General features: G+C 39.1%; 1 protein-coding gene across 2 annotated transcripts in view; it reads right to left on the reverse strand.

Annotated features, from left to right (window-relative positions):
• The window catches only part of TPK1 (thiamin pyrophosphokinase 1), a 358,052-nt gene that overhangs the window by 301,626 nt on the left and 29,645 nt on the right, over positions 1–26,781 (reverse strand). The window lies entirely within an intron of this gene.

Raw genomic sequence — 26,781 nt, forward strand, 5'->3', positions numbered from 1 at the left:
CAATCTGCATTTTTGTTCATTTGTTCACAAATTCATTTAATATTTGTTTATAGAACTTAATAAAGAATTTTATCAGCATGCACAATGCAGTTTTTAAGCCAATAGTTGGAGCCCTGAAATTATGAACAACCTAGAATATCAAAGCAGCAGTAATTCAATAGGGAAAATGAAGGGGCCTTCTACTTAGAAGAAAATTGAAGATAAAGATGCTATTAAGTCCCTGCCTCATATCACACACTAAAATTAATTGTAGAATAGAGTTATGAAATTACATCTATACAGCGTGTGGGTATACATGGTATATGTGTTTACAGTGTGTGTGTGTGTGTGTGTGTGTGTGTGTATATATATATATAGACGTAAGTATTTGAACATAGTTCTAAAACTATAAAATACAAAAATGGAGAAATTTATCTAAAGACTGTATGAAGAATTTTCTAGGCAAATGCACAAAGCAAGAAATCATACCTGAAAATAATGGTATCACTACTAGACTTGGGTTTTGAAGGCAAAGCCTTGTGTTCATTTCTGAACCTCCAGCACCATGCAAAACGCCTGGCACACAGTAAGTGCTCAATAACACTGATCTAATAAATCAATGACTAAACAGCATATCCTGTTCGGCAGGGGACTGTGTCAGAGACTCGGTTACCTCTCAGCCACATGGAGGTTCTAGTCTAGGCTAGTCAAGACTTGTTCACCGTTTTGTAAACACAGCAGGCACTTGCACAGTTTTCAGGTCTTTGTGCATGACTTTCCCGCTGCCTCGAATGCCCTCTAGAATAGTACAGTGATTAAGAACATGGGCTGTGGGATCTCACAAACCTAGTTCAAATCCCAGTTTTGTCACTTATTGGCTGTGTGGTTTGTGATATTTGAATAACTGATTTAACAACTCTGAGCCCACCAAGTATGGAAGATTCAGGGAGATATAACACATAGCTGAGTACAGTGCCGACACAAAGTAAATAAATACTCAACAAACACAGCTTTTTGCCCCTGGCAAGGACTTTCTTATCTTTCACAACTTAGAGAAAATATTTTACTTTCTTTTTTCCAACCTCTCTCCCTTTCCCCCCATTAATCATTCTCACCTAAAAACCATAATATTTAATTCCTTCTGCTAATAATTGTTATGTGCTTCTTAACAACAGCTGATACACTTTAGGCATGTAGAAAAAATAATTTACTCACCCCTTTTCTCTTCAAAATTTAGCCTAGGCCCTGGCACAAAGAAGTCATGAAATAACTGTTTCTAACATAAACTTTAAAAACCACTCACTGTGCTGTTTCCTGTATCACTAAAATAGGTACTCTACAATTAACCATACACACTTGTACACAAACCTAACCGTCATAATTTTACAGTGTCCCAAATTTCTTCCCAACCTTTTATCAATTTATTATTTTTATTATTTTATTATTTTTTTAATTTTTATTGAAGTCTAGTTGATTTACAATGTTGTGTTAGTTTCAGGCAAATTGATTCAGATTATATAATATCTTATCTATCTATATATATTTCTTTCTGAGATTCTTTTCCATTATAGGTTGTAACAAGTTATAGAATACAGTTCCCTGCTATATAGTAGGTCATTGTTGGTTACCTGTTGTATACATAGTAGTGTGTGTATGTTCCCAAGCTCTTAATTTATCCCTCTCCCACCCAGCTTTCCCCTTTGGTAACCACTGTTTGTTTTCTATGTCTGTGAGTCAATTTCTTCCCAATTAATCTGTAAGACTTTGTGTCTTACAAAATTGCTTCTAATGTCACCATACCCTGTATGAACAGAAACACAATCTTGGAACTTTTTTTTTTTTTTTTTTACTATAAAGAACAAACCAGGGCAGGCTCAATATTCGTGCCCCCCACTTAATGGAGTATATGGTCCAGTTCTAAACCAGCTACAAACTGAATTCTATTTCGATGGCATTATAAAAGTAACAGACTGAGATCATGAAGAGAAAAAGGGTGAACATCATTATTTCTAACCTCATCATCAAAAAGAAGTCAACATCCAAAGAACTCAAGGCCCAGTGAGAGAGTTAAGATTTAAACAGTTCATTGTTGCCAGAAGTTGAGGTGAGGCTAGACTTAGACCTCTCATCATTGAGTCCACTGCCCATTCCACTACACATTAGCTCAAAGTAGGAGAGTTGGTACCATGCCCATAGTCCTCTATGACTTCAGTATTAATGCAAAACAATGAACAAGCTGCCAAAGTACAGCATGTAAAAAGCTGGCAGAAACCTGGAGAATAACCAAACCATTACCAGGTTTTCCTTATCTCCACCTAGCACATGACAAATCCTGACATATTAAGCTGCATCAAGTCAAATGCAACTAATCTTCATGCTCTTACAACTAACCTTTGTACCGAGCAATCACATGAGATTCTGAAGCAAAAGAACTCATTTCTCAATATGCATCCAATGTTAGTTTTAGCTCCAAATCCTTTTACAGGGCAACTTGCAGTGTTTCTCATAAAATGTCTTGTAATTCAAAGTTTTTCAAACATGATGAGAATTTATTCAAAACTTTTATAAACATGCATGACTAATCAAACTCTCTACTCACAATTCTCTTTATTTGTAGGTTATGTCTAATATTATGAAAGCAGATTAGGTCATCTGATGGGTGCCCAGATCCTCTGAACAAGCAGTCCTCCACCTTCCAGCCATCTGGCATTTGACGACTTCCCTGCTCATTAATGATTTTGGCAGATACACACATCTACCAAAAGGCAAATGAAGGAAAGGAAACCAAATGGAAACCAATTTTACATTTTGTTCCTCAATGGAGTTCTTAAATCTTTTTAGAAGGTATAACATGACCACGTTTCACCAATTTAAAAATGAACATTTTTGTACATTTTAGCATTTCTAAAATGCAGTTTAGGATGCATTCAAAATATATTTTAGGGCTTCCCTGGTGGCGCAGTGGTTGAGATTCTGCCTGCCAATGCAGGGGACACGGGTTCGAGCCCTGGTCCGGGAAGATCCCACATGCCGCGGAGCAACTAGGCCCGTGAGCCACAACTACTGAGCCTGCGCGTCTGGAGCCTGTGCTCTGCAACAAGAGAGGCCGCGCGATAGTGAGAGGCCCGCACACCGCGATGAAGAGTGACCCCCGCTTGCCGCAACTAGAGAAAGCCCTCGCACAGAAACGAAGACCCAACACAGCCACAAATAAATAAATAAATAAATAAATAAATAAATAAATAAATAAATAAATAAATAAATAAAAACCAAAATGTATTTTAGAATCAGTGGTATCTTCGCACTGTCAGAGTTTGTCTTTTTTTCCCCCTTTTTAATGGCATCTTTAAAAATGGTGCATCTTACAATTCATGGTTGCAATTAAAAACCTGTATTTAAGCTACCCTTCCTATTATTTTACACCAACATCATGAATATTTGGTGAGTTGTATGAAGTTTATAAATAAATCAGTTGAAGTTTATGGAATTAAGATGCCAGGATAAAAGACACTAGGGTATTAGAGAATGATCATACTGTTCTCCGCTTTTCTAACAGAAACGAATGTTTATATTTAAAAGCCATTATTTCCCTGTGATGCCATGAAAGAGCTGATGATATTAAGATGGCTATTCATGTTTTGTGGCCAATGAGGAAAATAAGTCCCAAAATAGTGCAAAGAACAACAGATTAAACAAACCAAACCCAATGTGCTAAAACAGTGAAATCCCCACAGGAGGGGAAACAAAAATCCTCCAGGGGGACAGGGGTGTCACAGAAGATGCACTCCAGCTGTCATGAAGGTGAGTATGAATGCCCTGGGCAGAAGAGGTAGGGCATTCCAGGCAGAGAAAATACCAAATGCCATAAGGGGTCAAACACACAAAAAAGTAGCCAACGCTGTGAATGGGGAAAAGAGGTGTTAAACAAGGAGGTCATCAGACTGGGCTGGCCCTAATGCCTTCTCAGCCTGTGTAAAAGCAAATGCAAACCTAAGCCAGAGTCAACTGTAAATATACCATCACTGGAGAAAATGAAATTTAAGAACAGCCAATCACTAACTACTAATCAGGGGCTGCCTGATTCACATAAATGTCTGCTCAAATAAACTCTTGCAAATTTTAATGTGCCTCCGTTTATCTTTTAACAGAGATAATGGCAGCAGAAAAACCTAGAGAGAGAGAAGTGGTAGCCCCAAAGTAAAATATATTTTAGGCCATTTTCAGTTATAATGATCACCATTTTCCCTTCCCCGATAATTTCAGCTGGAGATTCTGAAGACTCAAATAATTGTTGTTGTTGTTGTTGTTTTTTAATGATATGGCTGTTATTGGCATTATTGCTTAGAGCGATGTCAAGGTGTTCCAGATAGCTGTAAGATTGTGAATGTCTTCTTTAGACGTGACACACTGAAGTTAAAATGCAATAGTTCTTAACATTATTTTTGTTAATCAACTCATGATCCTAAAATTACAGACCTCTCTAACAAGCTAAAAGGAACTTGTGAATAAGATTATGAATGAAATCTAAAGAAGACAGATACAATCTGCTCCCAAGTATAAAAGCCAAAGAACTTATTCCATTAGCATCTGAATAGTAAGTGCCAGCACAGCAAGCTGTCATCTAAAACTCTTGGCAGTTCCTTCGTTTGAGCCCTGATGAAGCAGGAGCCATTGTAGGAATGTGTGAGGAGATAATTAGAACTCTCCTTTCCCCAAGTACTGTCAGCCCAAAGAGAATAATAAGGTTCCATGATTTTATCATACGGCAAGCTCTACTGTTAAACTGTGTTATACAATAACTTCTTATACAATGAGGTAACATTTGCCGAATGCTTATTATGTACCAAGTACTTAGATCCCCCCTCACTAGGAAAAAAGCTCAAAGAGGACACTCAGTTTTGTCTTATTCACTGTTGGTGGCTGGCACAGACCATATGCTCCATACATGGTCACTGAATACAAGGATAAAAAAACACACAGGTTACAAATCCAAGTAGAGTATATGCACTATTTCATTTAACCCCTATGCAGGGGAATAGAGTCTGCCATCCCAACATAGGTCTCTTCGGCATACGAATTGTTTTAAGCTGGTCATTTTCTCAGAACAGCACACAGGAAAAAACTTCTGAAAACCAAGTAGTTCTTAACCCTTCAAAAGAAACATTGACATTTATAAGGAAAAAATCTCCATTTGTAAGGGTGTCTTCCTGGAGGCACCAGGAAGAGGAAAAACTCCAGCTGATGGAAATGGAGACGGCAATGACCTAAATCTACAATAACAACATTACCTGTGTTTACTGTGCTTTTCCTGATAACCTCTCATAACCTACTCTCCACTCTCAACAATTTCTTTCTTTTGTCTTTAGTTGAGGATGGTATTTGAGATGAGAGTTTCAGCCATTTTCGTGAGTTTTCCTAGATCTCTCCCATGTACACATGTTATTAAACTTCTGTTTGATTTTTCTTTTCTATTAAACTTTTGTTAATCTGTCTCATGTCAATTTAATTCTTAGACCAGCCAGAAGAACCTAGAAGGATAGAGGGAAATTTCTTCCTCCCAGACAGCTACAAATTATGGCCAAAAAATCCTATATTACTTTTTCCATTTTGCTAAAGGGAAAAAACTAAGGCTTGAGAATCAAAGAGACTGACCAAATGGCAGAACAAAACCAGACTCTCACACCCAAGCCTCTGGGCTTAACCTCTAGGCTGCCCCTTCCACACCTTTGTAGATTTCCTGCCTTGTACTACACTTCATGCAAAACCCAAGAAGTTTGAGACCAGGAGTTTGATTTAGAAAATACTCAGAAAAGGCTAAGTGGGAGACTCTCAGTAACCTATTAACAGCCACTGAGTTTCCAGCAGAATCACAGGCTGCCTTATGAACCTTCGAAGAAGCAGAAAACAGATGGGACAATTAAAGGAATCTCAAGGAAAAAGGGCAATTTTGGTGGAGACTTCGGCATTTAAAAGTCCTGTTGTCTCAGGGTCTTAAATTTTCCTGATTACCAATATAAGCAAAGCTTCTTCTTTATATTAGTACTTTTCCTTCTATCAACCTTTTAAAATTGTTTCCCAAAATTATATAAAATGAGTATACTATTTTGATTTTTTAAGTAATATTTCATCTAATCTAAGCCAGAGTTTATCATAATGACCCGAAGAATGGTACACCTAGGTCATGAATGGCCACCTGGCTGACAGTGATTGTGAGTGTTATCCCAATTTTAGGAAGGTTATATAATGTGACAGAAAAGTAAGTCTCTAAAAACCCATGGAAAAAGAGAGAAAAGCTAGAGGGCGTGCGAGAGTGAAAGCTTCTCAAGAAGAGAGGGTCCTAAGCTTCTTTCAAAGAGCTTTAGACAAGATGGAGCGCAAAGTACCAGCTCAATAAATATCAACCAAAAATACACAGAAAAACTATTGGTTTGCTTCGAAATTCTATGTATGTAGATGGCTTCCTTTTTTTAAAAAAAGTAATCTAAAATAGTATCTAAAACAAAATTTTCAACAACAAAAGGTGTTTTAAACCATTTTTAAAAAAATAAAGTACCGGGACTTCCCTGGTGGTGCAGTGGTTAAGAAGCTGCCTGCTAGTGCAGGGGACACGGGTTCGAGCCCTGGTCCGGGAAGCAACTAAGCCCGTACACCACAACTACTGAGCCTGCACTCTACAGCCCGCAAGCCACAACTACTGAAGTCCGCGTGCCGCAACTACTGAAGGCCGCAAGCTCTAGAGCCCGTGCTCTGCAACAGGAGAAGCCACCGCAATGAGAAGCCCGTGTACCGCAGTGAGGAGTGGCCCCCGCTCGCCGCAACTGGATAAAGCCTGCACACAGCAGCAAAGACCCAATGCAGCCAAAAATTAAATAAATAAATAAAATATTAAATTACTTTAATAAATAAAAAAAAATAACATACCAAATAAACTGGAAAAATGGGTCATTCCTAAACCCCTGGGTATGTTAATATTTCATGAGAGACTGCATATTTAAATTTTTTTTAAATAAAGAAAATGCAAAGAATGCATGGGAGATACAAATTACTTCATACATAGATATGAATTAGTGCATAGGGGCCCAACAAATGCAGAAAGGTTTCCACAAAAACAAAAAAATAATTTTACTTTCATAGACTACTTGAGTAGACACTCACCGTAGGTAACAGTAGTTACTATGGTTACCGTGGATTTTCATACTATAGTTAATTTATATACTATTCTATACTATTACATGGCCAATTAATCTCAAGGCACATTGCATCTGAAATCAGCAATGAACAGAACACATCAGCTAATAAAAAGCTCAAGATAAACCTTGATTTTCTTCAAATACAAAAGAACTACTATATATGTTTATATGTTATATACATGTGTTTATATGTGTGTGTGTATATATATACACACACATATACACACACATATATATATACACATATATATGTATATAAATATACATATATATGTGTATATATGTATGTTGCTTTGAACCAAAACAGACCTACAAGAACTTGAAGTTATCCAAACAAGCAAGAACATAAAAACGGTCTCCAGATGCAAATGGCACACCACCTGAGACAAAGATTTTCTCATTGACCAAACTCTATGCAGGCTATCCTGAACTCTTTTTCAACTATGCCTAACTTTTTGTCTATCTCTGCATTGTCCAATTTTAGCATGAGTCCTGCTAAGTACCCTCCCCCCGCCCACTGCCACCTGCCCTGCTCAATATCTGATGGGTCTCCTCTTCCTCCACCATTCCCCTGGTAATGTCTGGTCACCCTGGCCTGCCTTCAGCAAGAATCCTGTCAGGTTGGTTTGGCCAGAATCCCCCCCTCACCCCCTGATGTTTCCTCTTGGTAATTCTCCATCCACTCACCCTGCTCCTTGGCCATAAATTCCCACTTGCCCATTGAGTTCACTCTCTCTCCCACTGCAGGACCCCACTGAAGTGGTCCTACACCTATTACCATGACCCCTCCCCTGACTAAAGCCTTCCTTACTGTGCTTTAACAAGTATTAATGATTATTTTTCTTTAATAGCTGGAATTTTTTTTTCTTTAACACCTATTAGATAAGAGGGAGAAAGTGAAAATAAAACACTTTTATAGTGGGCATGGTTATACATGCAAGGACTTCCTCCTTTTTCTGTACAATTTTTATAGAGAGAGAGGCAAAAAGAGTAGTGGACAATGAATCAAGCACGAGAAAACACAAACGTTTGTGGTCAGAAATTTTAATGAGGTAGTTATGACGGAAAAATTGAAGAATAGCTATAAAAGATCTTGATAAAGCTACATATAACAGAAGCTCAAATGAGTCTGAAAAACTGGGGGTAATATCTATGGCAGAGAGAGTAAGATGCAGTAATTATGCTTAATGGCAAAATAGACATATTGATTACGGAACAGAAAGAAAAACTGTGTGTAGGCTCATCCCCAGGTTAAATATATTATTTCTTTTGGGGCAGACCAGGGAGAGATGGAGGGAAACACAGGAGTTGATAAACATGTGTATTAGGAACCATGAAGCAACATAAAAGAAATCACAGACCTAATCTTTGTCTTTGACGATCAAATGGGAAAGTCTCACTGAGACAAAAGAACTTGAGTCTAACCCCAAAATGTAATAGACTGACCTATTGCAACCCTCCTACACTTTCTCATTAATTCTACTTTGTAGAGCAAGGTGAAGTAGCCACAAATAAAATATTGGACTTGAGTTCCATTTCTGCCATCATTAATGAACCTGGGCTCCATAAAGTCTGGAAGACACCTTTATCTGCAGCTCTCAACAAATAATAAACACTCTTTATGTATCTGTAAGCTTCCTAAAAATCAGTTTCTGGGCCTCAGTTTTCTCATCTATCTATTTATACAACACGTCTTTTACTGTGCTTGGCATTTTTACGAGCTTGGCACAAAGGCACTTGAGATAGAAGCCTTGTACCTGCCCTCAGACATCTCAAAGTCTAGCAGGAGACAGATGACCAACATAAGGTTGTGTGAGAGAAATAAGTAAATAAAAATGTAAGAACAAACCTAAGACTGGCATGTGTGGCCTCAGGACCAAATCTATCCTAAAATTTTTCACCAAAATTAGTCTTAATCTAAAGAGTTAAATAACATCCATCCATTTCTCAACATATCACTACCACCAACTGTCTTGAATTTAAAATTATATCTCAATAAAATTAATTATAAAACTGATTCATTTAAATTTAAAACTATTTATTTGAAAGAAGTAGAGAAGAGAGTAAATTCTTACGCCCTTGAGCCCCACTCAGGGCTCATATTTAATAGGGACCGTCTCAAAAACTCCACCGCTAGCAATAAAAATTCACCTGTCCTCTACAATGTATCCATTTCCAATCATGAGGCCTGCCTTTGAGAAGATTTCCTTTAAGGAAGAATCTGTATGGATAAAATAGCCCATATAACCACAAAGGAAATCTACATGAGCCTAAACCAACCCAGGAAGTCTTTCTTTACTAAATGTATCTTTTTAAAAGTTCAAAGATACTTAAGGATAAGTAAGAATATTAAAGAAAAAAAAATCAATGAATTACAGAACAACCACCTCAAGATGATATGCAGGGATGAAAATGAGGGCTTCTCTAATAGATACCCTCAGAGATTTGAGGATATTATGAGGATAACAAAACCAAGGAAGGGAGGAAGGGAAAAAGTAATGAAGAAAGAGAGAGGAGCCAGACAAGTTAAACAAATTCAATACAACCAATAAGCAACAAAACGGTCTTTGCAAATGTCATTATAGATGTAACAGATTTATTAAGGAAACCTCCTAAAGTAAAAGGCAAAATGACAAAGAAGTAAGAAATATGACCAAAGAAGACATACAGAAGGCCAAGAGGCACATGAAAAGCTGCTCAACATCACTAATTATTAAAGAAATGCAAATCAAAACTACAGTGAGGTATCACCTCACACCAGTTAGAATGGGTACCATCAGAAAATCTCCAAACAACAAATGCTGGAGAGGATGTGGAGAAAAGGGGACCCTCTTCCACTGTTGGTGGGAATATAAATTGATACAACCACTCTGGAGAACAGTATGGAGGGTTTCTTAAAAAACTAAAAATAGAATTACCATATGACCCAGCAATCCCACTACTGGGCATATACCCAGAGAAAACCATAATTCAAAAAGACACATGCACCCCAATGTTCATTGCAGCACTATTTACAAGAGCCAGGTCATGGAAGCAACATAAATGCCTGTCAACAGATGAATGGATAAAGAAGATGTGGTACATACATACAATGGAATACTACTCAGCCATAAAAAGGAACGAAATTGGGTCATTTGTAGAGATGTGGATGGACCTAGAGACTGTCATACAGAGTGAACTAAGTCAGAAACAGAAAAACAAATATCATATATTAACGCATATATGTGGAATCTAGAAAAACGGCACAGATGAACCGGTTTGCAAGGCAGAAACAGAAACACAGAGGTAGAGAACAAACGTATGGACACCAAGAGGGGAAGAAGGGGTGGGATGAATTGGGAAATTGGATTGACATATATACATTGATATGTATAAAACAGATAACTAATAAAAAAAAGGAGTAGGAATACGAGAGAAAAGAGGCATAAGGAAATATATTAACAATTAATGTAATACAATTAAGAGAAAATACAACTCAAGATTTCTCCTCTTTGGGGAAGGTATTATTTAAAAAAATAAACTCCTTAAGCAGAAATGAAGATGTAGTTTGTTTGTTTTTTTTCCTGAGAATCTGGTAACAGGTTTCTAATATCTTTTTTGAAAGCAAATATATACTCAATTATCTAAGTTATTTTGTTCACAGTCAGCCAACTGTGAGACTCTTGATTTGCTTTTACATTCCATTCACCTCTTTGTCCAAAATTCATTAAGCAGTTGGCGTTTGATATTGAACACCTATAGTGCTCATTATTATTTTTGGTAAAGATATTAGAACCAAGAGAATTTAATTTTGTTCTTTGAAAACAGATTTACAATGTGAATCCATAAAATATCTGTAAACTCAAGAATCCAGGGCCAGTTTCTTTCACTAGTTCGTATAAAAAGATCATTTTCTTTTGTTCGTTAAGTAAACATTTTCTGTTTGCTGTGCCTTTTGTGGGACCAGACTCGCAAAAATCTGGAATAATAAATTTTTAAAAGCAAGATATTTAAACATACCCTGTAAATATATACTCAAGATCTTCCAAGAACAATGTAAGGTTTGAAATGTAGTCAATTTCTTAGCATGATTATACCAAATTCTATGACAAGTTCCACTCTCTATAATAATAGCGTGTGTTTTCCTTTCCTTTGGACATGAATAATCAACAATAGATCTAAGAGTTGCAAAGGCTCTTGGAAGTAACCTAGCATTGTTTCCAATTCATCAAAATCCTAAGGACTTTTTCCAATTTCATTTTTTGGGTAGGTAGTTAATGCACTAGGAATTAATATTAAGAGATACAATAGGATATACAGTGAAACATTAGTCATTCTTTCCAGTCCCCTACCAACCAGTTCCCCTCTCTGGGGTGAATAATATTACTAATTTCTTAGAACTCCTTTTGAATATTAAAAATGTATTATATTTCTACTATCTTTTCACTGGGAGTAGTCATGTAACAAAAAAATGCCAAGCACTGAAACATTTAAATGACTTTATCTCAAGGGCATGCATGTACAACCATTCAGTTTACAGGCAATGTTTGGTATTCAAGTGGATTTGTCACCTCTTGCAATAATTGTGACATGCCCCAGAATCACTAGCACCATGCAAAATTTCTAGAAGACGATCACACTTTGGCTTGAATAAAATATAAAGATCTCACTAAATATGGTAGTTGTTTTCATTAATAGAGGGGGAATACAATACTTTACACTAAGAACAACTACCTAGCTGTAACTTCCATTCACAGTGTCTACTTGGTTGTGGCCTCCAGAGGTTACTGAGTCACTGATTTCTAAGGAACACTGTGGATGATGTTCCTTAAAAAATGCTATAAACAGTATACAAAATGGACAAACGAATTAAGGAGGTGAGGTAAGGTACTCTTTAAAAATACATAATACTTATTACTCTCGTCTTCTTCTTCATAAATAATTCAGATGAGCCAGATCCTGGCAAATGTGCACATGTGAGTATCTTTTCAGGGGCATAGGGTGTTGCGGCATCAGAGCCAAAGGTGAAGAGGGCCACCCACCATGGGATGTCAGAGCTCAAGTGAGATGGGGGGATAATGAAGCGGTTGTGAGGATTAAATAACATGCAATACTCAGCACGGTCTCGCAGGGTATGAAGACCCATGGCTGGAGGGAGTCTTACCTGTTTCATTTGCTGCTGTAGCCTCAGGGCCTAGAAGGTGACTGCCATATAATAAATGTTCAATCCTATTTGCAAATGAATAAATATAAAGCCTCTACTGAATATCGTAGAATTGCACTGAGAGATGTTAAAAGGAGTTAGCACAAGAAGGCACAGTGAGTGAAAAAGAAACCAGAAGACAGGGCTCCTGAAAGCCAAAGGGGAGGGAAATTTGAATGCGTATCAGTCAGACACGCTCAGGAAACTGGCCTTTTTCAGGATCACTTTGAAGTAACAACCCTGATACATAAAAAGTTAAAGAATAACGTCAGTCACTCAAAACTCTGGCAAATTTGAGAAGACATAAAATAGACACGATCATATTGACAATAAAACAGGACGGAGAGAACGACTCCAAACCACAAGCACAGCAGAAAGTGACCGGCATCCATGCCACTTACTGCTGGAGACAGTCCTCCAGGAGGGGCTTGCATTTCTGTCCATCTTGTGAGTGAAGCACTGACTGCCTTTGTTTTTGGATGATCTTTTCAAGGATCCTTGTACAGTCAAGAGACTTGAAAGACAGAATGTCTGTCTCCCTCTGAAGCTAAGACCTTGCAGGGGGCTCTTCCGTATACTGCTGTCGCTTCTACATCTGAACGTAAAGTAGGAATTTTGTGCAAAATGCTTGTACTTCCCTGTCCCACGAGGGCCGGAGGTGATTCATCCAGATGAGAAAGAGCAGGTAAAGAAGTGCTAGTCAAACATGGGAATCGCTCTCTGTCTATTCTCCCTGCTGTGGTCCAGCTGAAACAAGAGTCCCAGGAGCGGGCTAATCACAGCCTTCCGTTGAGGACTCAAAGGCAGCAGGGGCAGGAAGAGAAGCAAGATCTCAACAACCAACAGCCACGTGTGGCCGGTGGAAAAGGCAACCCGGAGCTGGAAGCGAGAGCGGTCACCGCGGCCTGAATCCAGCTGCTGCTCCTCATGCTTCCAGCCACTGAGACTCTAACTGAGCCCTCCACGGACAGAGACCAACACCTTCTTTTCTATTCCACAGGCCCCCGTGCCCCAAGACCAACTCACACCCACATGCAAGGCCGCCAGGCACACCCTGGGGAACCTCAACTCCTCAGGCTACTTGCCACCAGTGGGGGGTGGTTAGGGTTCCGAGTCCTCTGACATACAGAGTTTTCACTACAGAAGAGACCCCGTTAGTGACCAAGTCAGAAGCTTCACTCTCCCAGCCCTGACTGTGGTGTTATCATACCTCTGCCTGCAAAGGTGGCCTGTAAACCCTCGCAACATCTGACAGCCTTCACCAGTAAAATTTCTTGGCATTATGTAGGCAGATTCACGCTCAGTCCCTCTGGCAGTCGAGGAAATCTTCGGTCCCCTACCACCAAAAGGGGGCCCAATACCTTACTGGACTCTTTGGGTTCTGGAAACAGTAGGTGCCACACTTGAGCATTCTATGTGGTACTTAATATCAGCTAATCTACAAACCAGTATCCTTTGAGCCCAAACAAAAAGGCTCTGTTGAAAATCATCCAACAAGCTGTGGCATGCTCTCAACCCTAATAACCTCTGTGACTGATGATTTTATCAATTAGAGCATCAAGCAAAGGGTGGCAGCCTCCAACCAGAGACCTACCCTGGGGTTTTAGACTCATCACCTCTGTGCCATGGTCACCCACTGCCTCCCTTCTAAAAAGCAGCTTTCAGCTTGCCACTGGGGTCTTGCTGAAACTAACTGCCTGACCTTGTGACTCTCTGGCCTGATATTTCCACTGAAGGATGGATCAACTCGGATTCAATGACTATCAAGGTAGGAAGGGCCCAATAACCTCCTATAAGAATAGAAATTGTACATTCAAGGACCGGCTAGAAACTGTACATCTCAGCTCTTCATGAAAAGTGGCAGCTATTCCTCCAGGGTAAACTTTATCCCCCAATTCTGCCACCTGAAGCAAAGGCACTGCTCACGCAGCTCTCCGCTAAGCTAAATCCCCATATCCACCGAACTGCTGCAGCTGTTCAGTCTCAGCACCAACTATGCAGAAGCTGAAATGGACACGTGTCTCTGTTCAGTAGGCGAAACTCAAGCCACCCTGTGGCCAACATGGCCTTGATGAACCTTACTATATTTTTATTGACCCTGGGACTATTGCTAGTGAGTGGTCTAGCTCAGGCTGGCCCCATCCTGCCGCCTTGGAGTATGACTGGTAATGAACGCCCTTGCTTAAACTGTGTATGAGATAAGCTGAACAGATCTGGTCAGACTGTCTGTCGTTCTGATTAACCCGAGGGGCCAACAGAGTGAGGTATTCTTGTGCAAATTCATCCAGAATAGATATTGCCAAAAGGTCATTCTCTGTGGGCCTCTCATGATTCTATATGTCTTGCGAGGGATGTATCGACTATTTTTGCTCCAGACTATCTTCTCAAGACAGTCTGGAAGATAGAGACAGTGTCTCCTCTAGAGCATAGTACAGGCTTCCTTACTGTCCGGTAAAATAAAGATAATATCTCCTTCCATAGCATTTACTTCCCATTATAAAAAAAATGGATATTCATAAGCTCTGGGTTCCTCTCTGTATTAAAACTCACAGCATAAAAGCTGTCATCTGACCCTCTTCCCATCATCCACTAGGCAAAAGGGGGCCCAATACCTTTTGTTCCTGGGTTTTGTTTGAGGTCCGGGAAACTGGCACTCTGGCTACTGCTGTGAGTAATAAACTGTCCTTCATCTCTGACCCAGAGTCTCCGGTTTTTACCAGTATACACCAAACTGTGGCTGCTGACCTGTTAGCTCGCAAGTGGGGTAAAGTCTAAGGCTCACAGTTTTTGATATTTACAGCACCAAAAAAAGTTAATTACTGGCACTTCCCTGGTGGCGCAGTGGATAAGACCCCGTGCTCGCAATGCAGGGGGCCCGCGTTCGATCCCTGGTCAGGGAACTAGATCCCACATGCATGCCACAACTAAGGGGCCCACCTGCTGCAACTAAGGAACCGGTGAGCTGCAACTAAGGAGCCAGTGAGCCACAACTAAGACCCGGGGCAACCAAATAAATAAATAAAGCAATAAATATTTTTAAAAAAGAAAAAGTAAATTACCATGGCTGTAGGCACAACAATCAGTTGCATATAACCATTTATAAAACTTCTAAAAAGTTAAGAAAGTGTTAATAAACTTAACAAAGAATGTATCCTACCCTCCTCTGCTCAGCCCTTCCCCCACAAGCACCATCAATACTTGTAGCTGCTCAGTTTTATTACCTATATCATGCCATTTGAACTTCACAAATTTCCAATATTTTTCTCTTAGCTATGAAATGAATGAGAGTAAAATCATACAGGGCTGAGGAACACTAGAAAATAAACTACGAAAGACTAATTTCAAAAAATTCTAGGAATTAATAAAAGCACTGATTGGCATCTAAAATATTGTCTCTTGGGAATCTGTAGTTGTTTCAATATGAATTTTTCTAAGAACTTACAACTCTAGTTTATGCTATAAATAATATATCAACAGAGGATAAATATTATAGAAGTCACATTTCTGAAATGTTTAAGAATACCATGGTTTATAGAAACAGTAAATATGTCAGAAGAATACACATTCAGGCCTATGGGTAGAAAACATATGTCTACGCCAACAAGACTCCTGAAAATGACAGCTGATTTTTTTTCCTTCCATAAGACAATATTAACTATCCCATAAAGCACAAGACACTTTTGTTCACATCATAAACTACCAAGTCAAAATACGTGCATATGAGTGTAGCCATGGACTATGTCTCAGTAAATGCCAGTTCTCTTTATCATAAATTTCTAACAGTTCAATATAAACAAAACCCAGGAACACGAAACAAAATTATATTACTTTAAAGACAGGTCATAGTTCATGATTGATAACTTCTGTACACAGCTGATGTAGGTGGCTACTGGATAGTAATAACTTTTTTTTAAGATTTTTTTCTTCCAGTTTTACTGAGACATAATTGACACAGCACTGTATACATTTAAGGTGTACAGCATAATGATCTGACATATATACGTCATGAAATGCTTACCACAAGGTTAGTAAACATTCCTCATCTCATACAGACACAAAATTAAATAAATAGAAAAAAAAATGTTTTTCCTTGTGATGAGAACTCTTAGGATTTACTCTCAACAACTTTCATAGTAACATACAGCAGTGTTAATTATATTTATCATGTTGTATGTTACATCCCTAGTACTTATTTATCTTTACCTTTATCTTATAACTGGAAATTTGTTGCTTTTGACTACCTTCATTTTTTTAGAGCAGTTTTAGGTTTACAGAAAAAATGTAGAAAGTACCAAGAGTTTCCATATATGCCCTCTTCTTGACCCCTCTTTACAATTTCCCCAATTACTGATGTCTTGCATTAGTATAGTTCATTTGTTATAACTGATGAACCAATATTGATTCATTATTAATAATGAAAGTTTATAATTTATGTTAGGGTTCACTTTCTGTTTTATAGTTCTATGGGTTTTGATAAATGCATAATGTCTTGTACCACCTTTACCTTATCACATAGAATAGTTTCATTGTCCTGAAAGTGCCCACCTATTCATCCTGCTCCCCATTCCCCTGAATTCTTGGCAACCACTGATCTTTTTATTGTCTCCATAGTTTCGCCTTTTCCAGAATGCCATGTAGTTGGAATCATACAGTATGTGGCCTTTTCAGATTGGCTTCTTTTACTTAGCAGTATGCACTTAAATTTCCTCCACGTTTTTTGTAGCTTGCAAGTTTATTTCTTTTCATTGCTCAATAATATTCCACTGTTTGCATGTACCACACTTTATCCATTCACCTATTGACGGGCAATTTGGTTGCTTCCTAGTTTTGACAATTTTGAATAAAGCTATAAACATGCCTGTGCAGATTTTTGTGTGGATGTAAGTTTTCAACTCCTTTGGGTAAATACCAAGGAGTGCAACTGCTGAATCATATGGGAAGAGTATGTGGTTAGTTTTGAAAGAAAACTGCCAAAACAATCTTCCAAAGTGGCTGTGCCATTTTGCATTCCCACCAGCAGTGAATGAGAGTTCCTGTTGTTCCACATCCTTGCCAGCATTTGGTGGTGGCGGTGCTTTGGATTCTTGCCATTCTGATAGGTGTGTAGTGATACCTAATCGTTGCTCTAATTTACATTTCCCTGATGACATATGATGCAGAGCAGCCTTCATATACTTACTTGCCATCTGTGTATCTCCTTTGATGAGGAGTTTATTCAGACCTTTTGCCTATTTTTACTTTTATTTTTTTTCGTTGGAGTATAACTGCTTTACAATGTTGTGTTAGTTTCTGCCCCACAGCGAAGTGACTCAGCCATATGCATACACACACCCCCTCCCTCTTGAACCTCCCTCCCCCCCCATCCCCCCCAGCTAGGCCATCACAGAGCACTGAGCGGAGCTCCCTGTGCTATACAGCAGGTTCCCACTAGCTATCTCTTTTACACATGGTAGTGTATTTATGTCAAACCTAATCTCCCAATTCATCGCACCCTCCCCTTCCCCCTGTGTCCACACATCCGTTCTCTATGTCTACTCCAAGAAAAAGTGAGCTTCACATCCTTTGAGAATTCTTTTCAACACAAAGGCAACAAAAACAACACTGTTAAAGTAAATCTTATACATCGTATCATTTCATCCATAAATAATTCCACATGCATCTCTAAAAGATAAACACCACCACAATATCATCATCACATCCAAAAAATTTTTTAAATGATTGCTTGATATCAATTACTCCATGTGTTCAAATTTCCTCTTGTACGAAAAAAAAAATCTTTTTATACTTGGTTCATTCAAATGAAAAAAAATTCAAACAAGGTCCACACATACATACGTCTCTCAAATCCCTTTTAATCCAGATTTCCCTTCCATTTCACTTCCCCTTAGATGGCCTCCCCTAAAAATTGAGGGTGTTAACAGGTGGGTCCTTTGGGAAGAAATCAGGTCATGAGGATAGAGTGGGATTAGCGACCTTATAAAAGAGACCCCACAGAGCTCCTTCGCCCCTTCCATAACGTGAGGACACAGCAAGACAGCATCAGCTATGAACCAGGAAGGTGATCGTGCTGGCACCTTGATCTTGGACTTCTCAGCCTCCAGAACCATTGAGAAATAAATTTCTGTTGTCTAGAAGCCACCCAGTCTGTAGTATTTTGTTATACCAGCCTGAATGGACCAAGGCATCCTTCCTTTCGCTATGATCACAGTCTACATCCATTATTTGTCAGCAGGTGAAGTTCTAACTCTGTTGCTGCTCTTGAATTCTAGCATGGCTCATCAGGAGCTAAGATCCTAATTCTACCATTACAGAAATATTCCAGGTAATAAAGAGTAAAGAGAAACTTCCTCATATCACTTACTTGTTTACCCTGATGCTTAGTCTGTCCAAGGATGGCAAGGTAAACATTTGACTTTTTTTTTTCCCTTACCTGCTACTTTCGTTAGATTTTTTTTTTTCCATAAAAGAAAGACACTGTAGTAAGGAGTGACAATCAGACTGACAATTGCCTCTCAGCAGCAACACCGGAAGCCAAATGATGGTCATGGAATACTGTAAAGTATGCATACCTCAATACTCAAAATGAATAAAATGAATATCGTGAATAACAGCGATTACAGAGATTTTCAAATATACAAACTCCCTCACAAGTGTTTAGAAAATAATTATACTATGTAGAATTTCTGGCTTTAAAAAAGTTAACTAAATTGCAACCAACAGCAGCCTAAGATTAAAGAAGGGATAGTATAGTTCAAATATTCTTAGATCCTAGAATCTGCTTAGGAGGAAGGTAAGTATAATTATTAACTTTATACTCTGAGACAAACATACATGTTCGAAATTTTAAGATCAGGACAAAAAGAATACACACAGGGTATATAGCTTCTCAAAGAGTAAAGAGGAAGACAGTGAAGTAAGAATTACAATAAAATACCTAAAGAAGAAAGAATAGGAGGTTTTTAAAAAAGAAAGTCACCCTTGATACCAAAAGCATGATACATAACAGGAAAAATTGGTAAATTGGACCTTGTCAAAATTAAGAGCTTTTGCTCTGCAAATGACCCTGTGCTAAGAGAAGGAAAAGACAAGCTACAAGGAGGAGAAATATTTGAAACCCATATACCTCACAAAGGACTTGTACCTAAAATACAGGAAGAACTCTCAAAATTGAACAATACAAAAATCATCCAATTAGAAAATGGGCAAAAAACATGAACGGACATTTCACCAGAGGCTCCACGGACAGCAAATGAGCACAGGAATTCACCATCAGCTACTGGGGATGCAAATTAAAACCACCGTGAGCTATCATCACGCACCCATCAGAAGGTCTAGAATTTAAAAAGTGACAATACCAAATGTCTGGGAGGGTGCAGAGAAAATGGACCACTCCCACATTGCTGGTGAGTCCGGACACTCTGGAAGAGCGTGGCAGTTTCTTAAAAAAAACTCAACATGCAACTACCTACCATATAATCCAGCAACTGCACTCCTGGGCACTTATCTTAGAGAAGTGAAGGCTTATGTTCACACAAAAACCAGTACACGGAAGTTTATAGCAGCTTTAATTGCAATAACCAAAAACTGGAAACAACCCAAATGTCCTCCACGGGAGAAATGGCCAAACAAAAAATGGGACATTTCTACCACGCAACAGTATTCTGCAATGAAAAGGAATGAGCTGTCGATACATTCAGCAACTTGAATGGACCTCAAAGGAATTATGCTGAGTGAAAAAAGACAATCTCAAAAGGTTGCACACTGGATGGTTCAGTTTATATAAAATTATTGAAATAAAATTATAGAGATAGAGAACAAATGAGTAGACGCCAGGAATTAGGGGTGGGGTGGGAGGGAGAGGAGTAGGTAAGGCTATAAAGGGGTGGTGTGAGGGGGCCTGTGGTGATGGAACAGGCTGTAGCTTGAATCTGGTGGTGGTTAAACAAGCGTACACATGGGATAAACCATACAGACAAATACACACGCTCGCACACGCGCGCACACACACACACACGAGTGCATGTAAGACTGGTGAAATATGAATAAGCTCCATGAAAAGTACTGTCAATGTCCTAGTTTTGCTATTGTTTTAACATGTACTATATTAATGCAGATGCTACCATTAGGGCAAAATGGGTGAGGGGTACATGGGACCTCCCTGAATACTTCCTTTGCAACTTCCTGTAAATCTCTACTTATGCCAGAATTAAAAATTATAAAATCACACATCTACGCAAAAATTTTCATACTTAAAAAAAAAAAAAAACTACAAATTTTATCAGTAATCACAGTCAAGAAACAAAATGAAATTTCTAGTTCAAAGACAGATTGTCAGACTGGATATAAAATTAAAACCCAGCTAAACTACACGCTGTTTACAAGAGAGATATTAAAATGTTAAGGATTTCAGACAAGAGAGTCTGAAAGTATAAAATTAGAAAAATATATTAACAAGGAAAATATTAACCAAAAGATGGCTAATGCTATCAGACCTTACGACTACTTTGTTAACATTACTCATTTCAGGATATACTTTGTCAACTTGGCACCATCCCTGAAAAAAAAAAGTATTAGAGAAATACATGCCAATACTGGTGACATTTCTGCAACCCTTACAATGTCTACCAGGGTTTGGGACCAACAGTAAGTACTCAAATACTATTAACTGATCAACTGAATGGCAAGTACTTCTGGAACTTCCAAATAATTTGAACATCCAGGCAATGGCTATGATGGGTCTCCTTGCTAAAATACTCATCACCAGGCCTCCACCAGAGCGCAAAGCGCACAAGGTGTAAGTTTGACACTAGCATGTCCTTTTATCCTCAAAAAAGTACAAACAGAAAATACTCTCTTCTCATTTAAACAAAAGAGAATATATTTGACACTCAAAAAAAAAAAGAAAAAAGAAAGAAAACTTTACATAGAAATCAAAATTCTTACCTAAAACTTGATACTGCCTTTCTAAGAGTTTATTTTTTCTAGTTAGCTAGGTCTATCCAAGAAGCAGTTACATGTTATATCACTGCTATTCTACTCCAGTTTAACTTTCACTCAATATTCCTAGTAATCATTACATCAGATATTTTATTTTATTCATTTATTATTCATTTCCATGAAGTATTAAAATGCTACCCCCTAAAATTCTTATTTTTAACATTTTTCATATTAAAATGATGAGACAATATTCAAGATACCACTTTAAAGCAAATTTTGCAGAAGATTATATTCACTTTGCAAGTATACATTATCTTGATTCAAGTACTCACCAATTTTCTTATAAGCAATAAAATTCACTTACAAATAAGTACAAAACAAAATTTTAGATTCTTGTCGAGAATGGAATTATAGTCTTTAAAAAGGCAGTTGTAAAAAGGATGGCTAAATATTATTTTAAGAAGAATAGTGTCCAAGAAATTCTATGTAACCAACATGGCATGTATATAAATACTGGTTTCAGAAAATTGAAGGCTGCTTGGCGGTAAATGGAATTCCCTGAGTTGGCTACATCTTCCTTCAGAAAATAAAATTCCTAAATTGATTAAATGTTCTGTAACTTGAGAAAATGTAATTATGTGGTAACTACTGTGAAACTGATCAACTGGTTAAACTCTGGTAAAGCATGGAAAGTCATTCTATTACCAGTTCCATGCAGGTACGAAGTCTCTTCTCCAATCCTACCCGTCCACTGAAAATTCATAGCATCATTTAATAATCACCATAGAATGAGAAGCTAAATTTGAGTGTTCTGGTACCATGGATTTACAAAGGGGGAGGATAGACTAAATTAATCTGAAACTTTATACCATCTCTACTCCACACCTGAAAAGAAGAAACCTTGCCTTTGTTTCCTTACTAGCTCCCCAGTACAGGGCTCTGCATTCAGCATACGATCAATAAAAGCTTTTTAACTAAAATAGCTAAGAACCAGGCCCAATGTCCCATGGCTCCACTGCTTTCATAAAAGATTTCCACTAGCTCCCACATCATGGCCCCATGGTTCACTGAAACTCAATTACAACCAAATATTTTACAAAAAAAAAAAAAAAAGTCTAATTTTAACAAGTAGATCTCTCCTATTCTCAGTAAAACAGAACATTTTGTGCACCGTGTAGTTTTAATCTTCTGGTACTTCTGAATTTTTCTAGGGTACCAGCGTATCAAATCAATTTTTACACCAAATGAACACCCCCCAAAATGTCATATTTCCTCAGAATACCTATAAATTCTTTGAGTTTTTAAAAACTAATAGATCAATTTAGAAGAGGTTTCCAGTTTAAGGTAAATATATAGAGATTGTAAGCTTTTTTTTTTTTTTTTTTTTGCCTCATCTCAAAAACAAGAGACATTTCACAAGGTATTTTAATCACGATGCAGAGAATCATATTCATGCTTCAATTCTACTTTGTTCAGCCAGTTCTTGGTGTTTAGCTCTACGGATTGCAGACCCAGGAAGAAGCATCCAAGTCTCTGTCACGTGACCCTCTCAAGCACAGCTAGGAAGAGGCTAGCAGTCAACTCAGAATCAGAAGAAAAGCGCTGGTTACTGCCACAGCAGGCTGGGTGTGGGCGAGCCTCATCACACAGAAAAAAATCAACTTCAATTTGAGTTTTGCATTCTTACATATTGCAGATAAACGGAAGGGATCTACAGGAATAAATCGGACCCAAAGGAGTCCACCTAATTCTACCTGGGAAATTTTAAAAAGCTCATTCTGCTGCAACAGGTAGAAGGTAGGTATGGATAATGGTTATTTATCACTGGCATCAGCTGAGCCCTTACTGTTCTGAGTGTTTTGTTTAAAACACAGGACACTGTGGGTTAGTGCTCTTTCCATCCCGTTTTTAAGATGAAAAAACTCAGGAGGTTAGTTCCTTTGGCCAAAATCACAGAACCTGCAGTGACCCCAGAGTTCCCCACTCTCCAGCAAAGCACTATATAAATTCTGTACATTTCTGGACTGAATACTTGGGAGGATACTGACTGAAAGATCTTTTTTCCAGTTTTTATAACAGCAAAGCTACAGAGCTCGGGGACATTTTAAATATGTTTGAATTATACATGAAGATCAAATTATTTGGAGGCTGACCGAAGTAACCAACATCAAACCAAATGAAAAAAAAAAAAATTAAAAAGTCACTCATGTGCTTCTCAGGGACAGAGAGACAGCCAAATGCTAATTAAGTGGGACACAGGTCCACACAAGGTCTACATTCTCCCACCCTCTTTTAGACTACTCCACTTCTCTGCCCTCAAACCTCCTTCCCCATTCTCAGTCTCACCTTATAACTTTACACCCTACTTCAGTGGTTAGCACTGAATCAGGCAGAAAACTTCCACAAATTCACACGAACACATCCACTCACTTCTAGCATTTCTAGACATATGCACCACTCTTCTTCGTACATAAATCACTGTTTATGCTCCTAAGACCTAACCCCTCCTCCTGTGCCCTAGATCCCATCCCCTCTTGTACAAGATCCCATCACTCAACCCCATCATTTCTCTGTTTCTTCCCTCTTCTCTCCTACGTAATTATTTCCCTTTCTGCTGGAACATTCGTATCAGCATACATAATGCTATTAACTCTCCATGCTTTAACACACACACACACACACACACACACACCCCAATTCTTCCTCAGCCTACCTCCCTGTTTCTCTGTTCTATGTTAGAGAAGCGTCAGAGAAATGTCAAAAAAAGAAGAAAAAAAAAAAAACACCTTGAGAACTCTATTCTCCTTTTTTCCTCAATCCCTAACATCCCACGCTTTAAACCCACCACAATCCCACCCAATGAAAATGCTCACGTCACAGTCAGCAATGACTCTGCTTTGCTAAATCTATGGTCCATTTTCAGTCCTTAGCCCCATAACCTGTGAGCAGGAATTCATTCAGTTCATCACTCCTTCCTCCCAGGAAGCACTTTACCTGCATCCAAAACATGACATTCCCATAGTTTTCCTCCTGCCTCATTGCAAGTCCTTCACATTCTCTTTTGCTGGTTCGTCCTCCTCTACCCAGTCCCCTGAAGTCAGAGCAGCCCCGGGCTCAGCCCTTGGTCTGCTTCCCCTCTCTATCTGCATTCACTCCTCTGATGACCTCATCCAGTCTCATACTTTTATTACAGCCCACGGCTGCCGATTTCAAATGTGTGTCTCCAGCCCTAAACTCTCGTAACTCCAAAGCTGTGTATCCATAGGTGTATATAATGAACATCTCAAAGTTAACAGGTACTAAAGTCCTGATCTTCTCACCAAAAGTGCTCAATGGCAACTCCATCTTTCCAGTTGCTCAGGCAAAAAACCTGAGTCACCTCTGACTTCCTCTCTTCCTTTCCCACCCTCAATCAATCCATCAGCAAATCTATTTCACGCTGCTTTCAAAAAACATCCAGGATCCTACCACGTCTCCCCACCTACACTGTTTCTACCCACTGTAACCTTTCACCCTAGACTACTGCGACATCCTGCTCAGTTGTTCCTCTGCCTTTACCTCCTAAATCCATTACGGACCAAGCAGATCTGGTTTATGACTGAATCCGATCGTGTCAATCTTCTGCTCAAATCCCATTTCACTCAGAGAAAAACCAAAATCAACCCAGCCCCCGTACCCATCACTTCAACTATCACAACTCCTTCCCCATTCTGCTCCAGCCGCCTCCTGGCTCTGCTGTCCCTTGAACAGGGCAGGCGTAACTCCCACCACTGGCATTCATTACTCGCTACTGCTCTGCCTATACATGAACATCTTCATGACTCACCCCCTCACCTCCTTCAAGTTGCTCATTGGCCTAACGTAACCACCTCTGTACGAGGGGATTTAATCTGCCCTTGCCTTCAGCTTCCGGGAGATAATCTCTAAACCCTTGGATTATAGAGCCTGAGAAGAGGGTCTCTGTTTGCCTGGGGACCTTGCTGATTTAGGGTGGGAGCTTTGGGTCAGCTTGACCTCTGGAGGGGCAAGAGCCTGACATCAGCCACGTGGTCAGTCAACCACGCCTACGTGAAGAGTCCCAACTCTGGACACCAAGGTGTGGGTGAGCTTCCCTGGTTGGCAATACTCAATGCCACTGCCACACGAGGCTGCCAAGAACATCACACAAAGATGCTGAGTGCTGTCTACAAGTCCACAAGGAGAGAACAACTGGGCCCTCTGCATTTGGAACTTTCCTGGCGCTGCCCTATGCGCCACTTCACTGGCTGCTTTCTTTTCATCCGTATCCTTTCCCTGTAATAAACCGTACCCAGGAGCATTACAACTTCCATGAGTTCTATGTGTCCTTCTAGCAAATTACTGAAGCAGCGGGCAGTCTTGAGGACCCCTGAACTCACAACTGGCGTGAGACACGAGGGCAGCCTTACGGACTGCGCCCCCTCCCAACTCTGCTCCACCCCCCGCCTCCCCTGCCACTCACACTTCCAACCCTTCGAACCCCTCTGTTTCCCATCACATTTACCACCTTCAAATGTATTACTATATATCTGTACTGTTTCTTTTCCTCCAGCTAAACAGAGATTCCACAAGTACCAAAGTAGGGCCAAGGTCTGCTATAGAGTAGGCATTCAGTACTCAACTGTTGAGTGAACCCTAGCAACTCTGGTCAGGCAATTTGTTTAAACCAAGGCCAAGGACACAATTTTAGGCTGGCTGCTTATAAACAGCTTGGTTATTAATCTTAAAACACACACACACACACACACACACACACACACACACACACACACACACTGTGGCCAAAAAGAAAAACTTTCATTATATGTTTGTTCCCACCATTAGTTCCTTATCAGGAACAAACTGATTTGCCCCCTTTAATGTAAACTCAACATTGTCGGTCATGGTTCTCTCTCCACTAGTTGAAAGAAGTTTCACCATAAAGTTATACAGCACCTGCCCTACCAACATGAAAAATATGTATTAAGGATCACTGTGTCCAAGATACTAGCCATTTAATTGGCATGCCATTTTATGTATCTTGATGCCAACTGCTATATACTTGAATTAGAGCAGCTGCATACTACATTATGACAGTAGTACTATGGTTATTCTATTTCAGATGCCCAATTTGACCACACTTCTGAAAGCAGGGACTATGTCTTAACCTAAATTATCTGGTACACAGCACAGCACCTGGCCCATTGTCAGTGTTCAAAACTAGTTGCTGAATTTCATATCTACCTGTGACTGAAGTGGATGGTGAAGGTTGATACTGGCAGAGACTCTATACACTATAGTTCATGTTATAATGTCTCATCTTCATCTTACTATCTCTTCAAAATAGCCCTTATTCCTCTGTTGTTGAAATAAAGTAAACATGGATGCTTACAGGTAGAAAAAGACAGGACAAAAGGACAGTCAGATAAAAATTTTCTATAAAGATCAATCAGACCTTCAAATAATAGCTCCATCTTTCAAAAACATTCAAGCTAG

Source organism: Eschrichtius robustus, chromosome 8 (assembly GCF_028021215.1).
Source record: "Eschrichtius robustus isolate mEscRob2 chromosome 8, mEscRob2.pri, whole genome shotgun sequence".
NCBI classification, from domain to species: Eukaryota; Metazoa; Chordata; class Mammalia; order Artiodactyla; family Eschrichtiidae; genus Eschrichtius; species Eschrichtius robustus.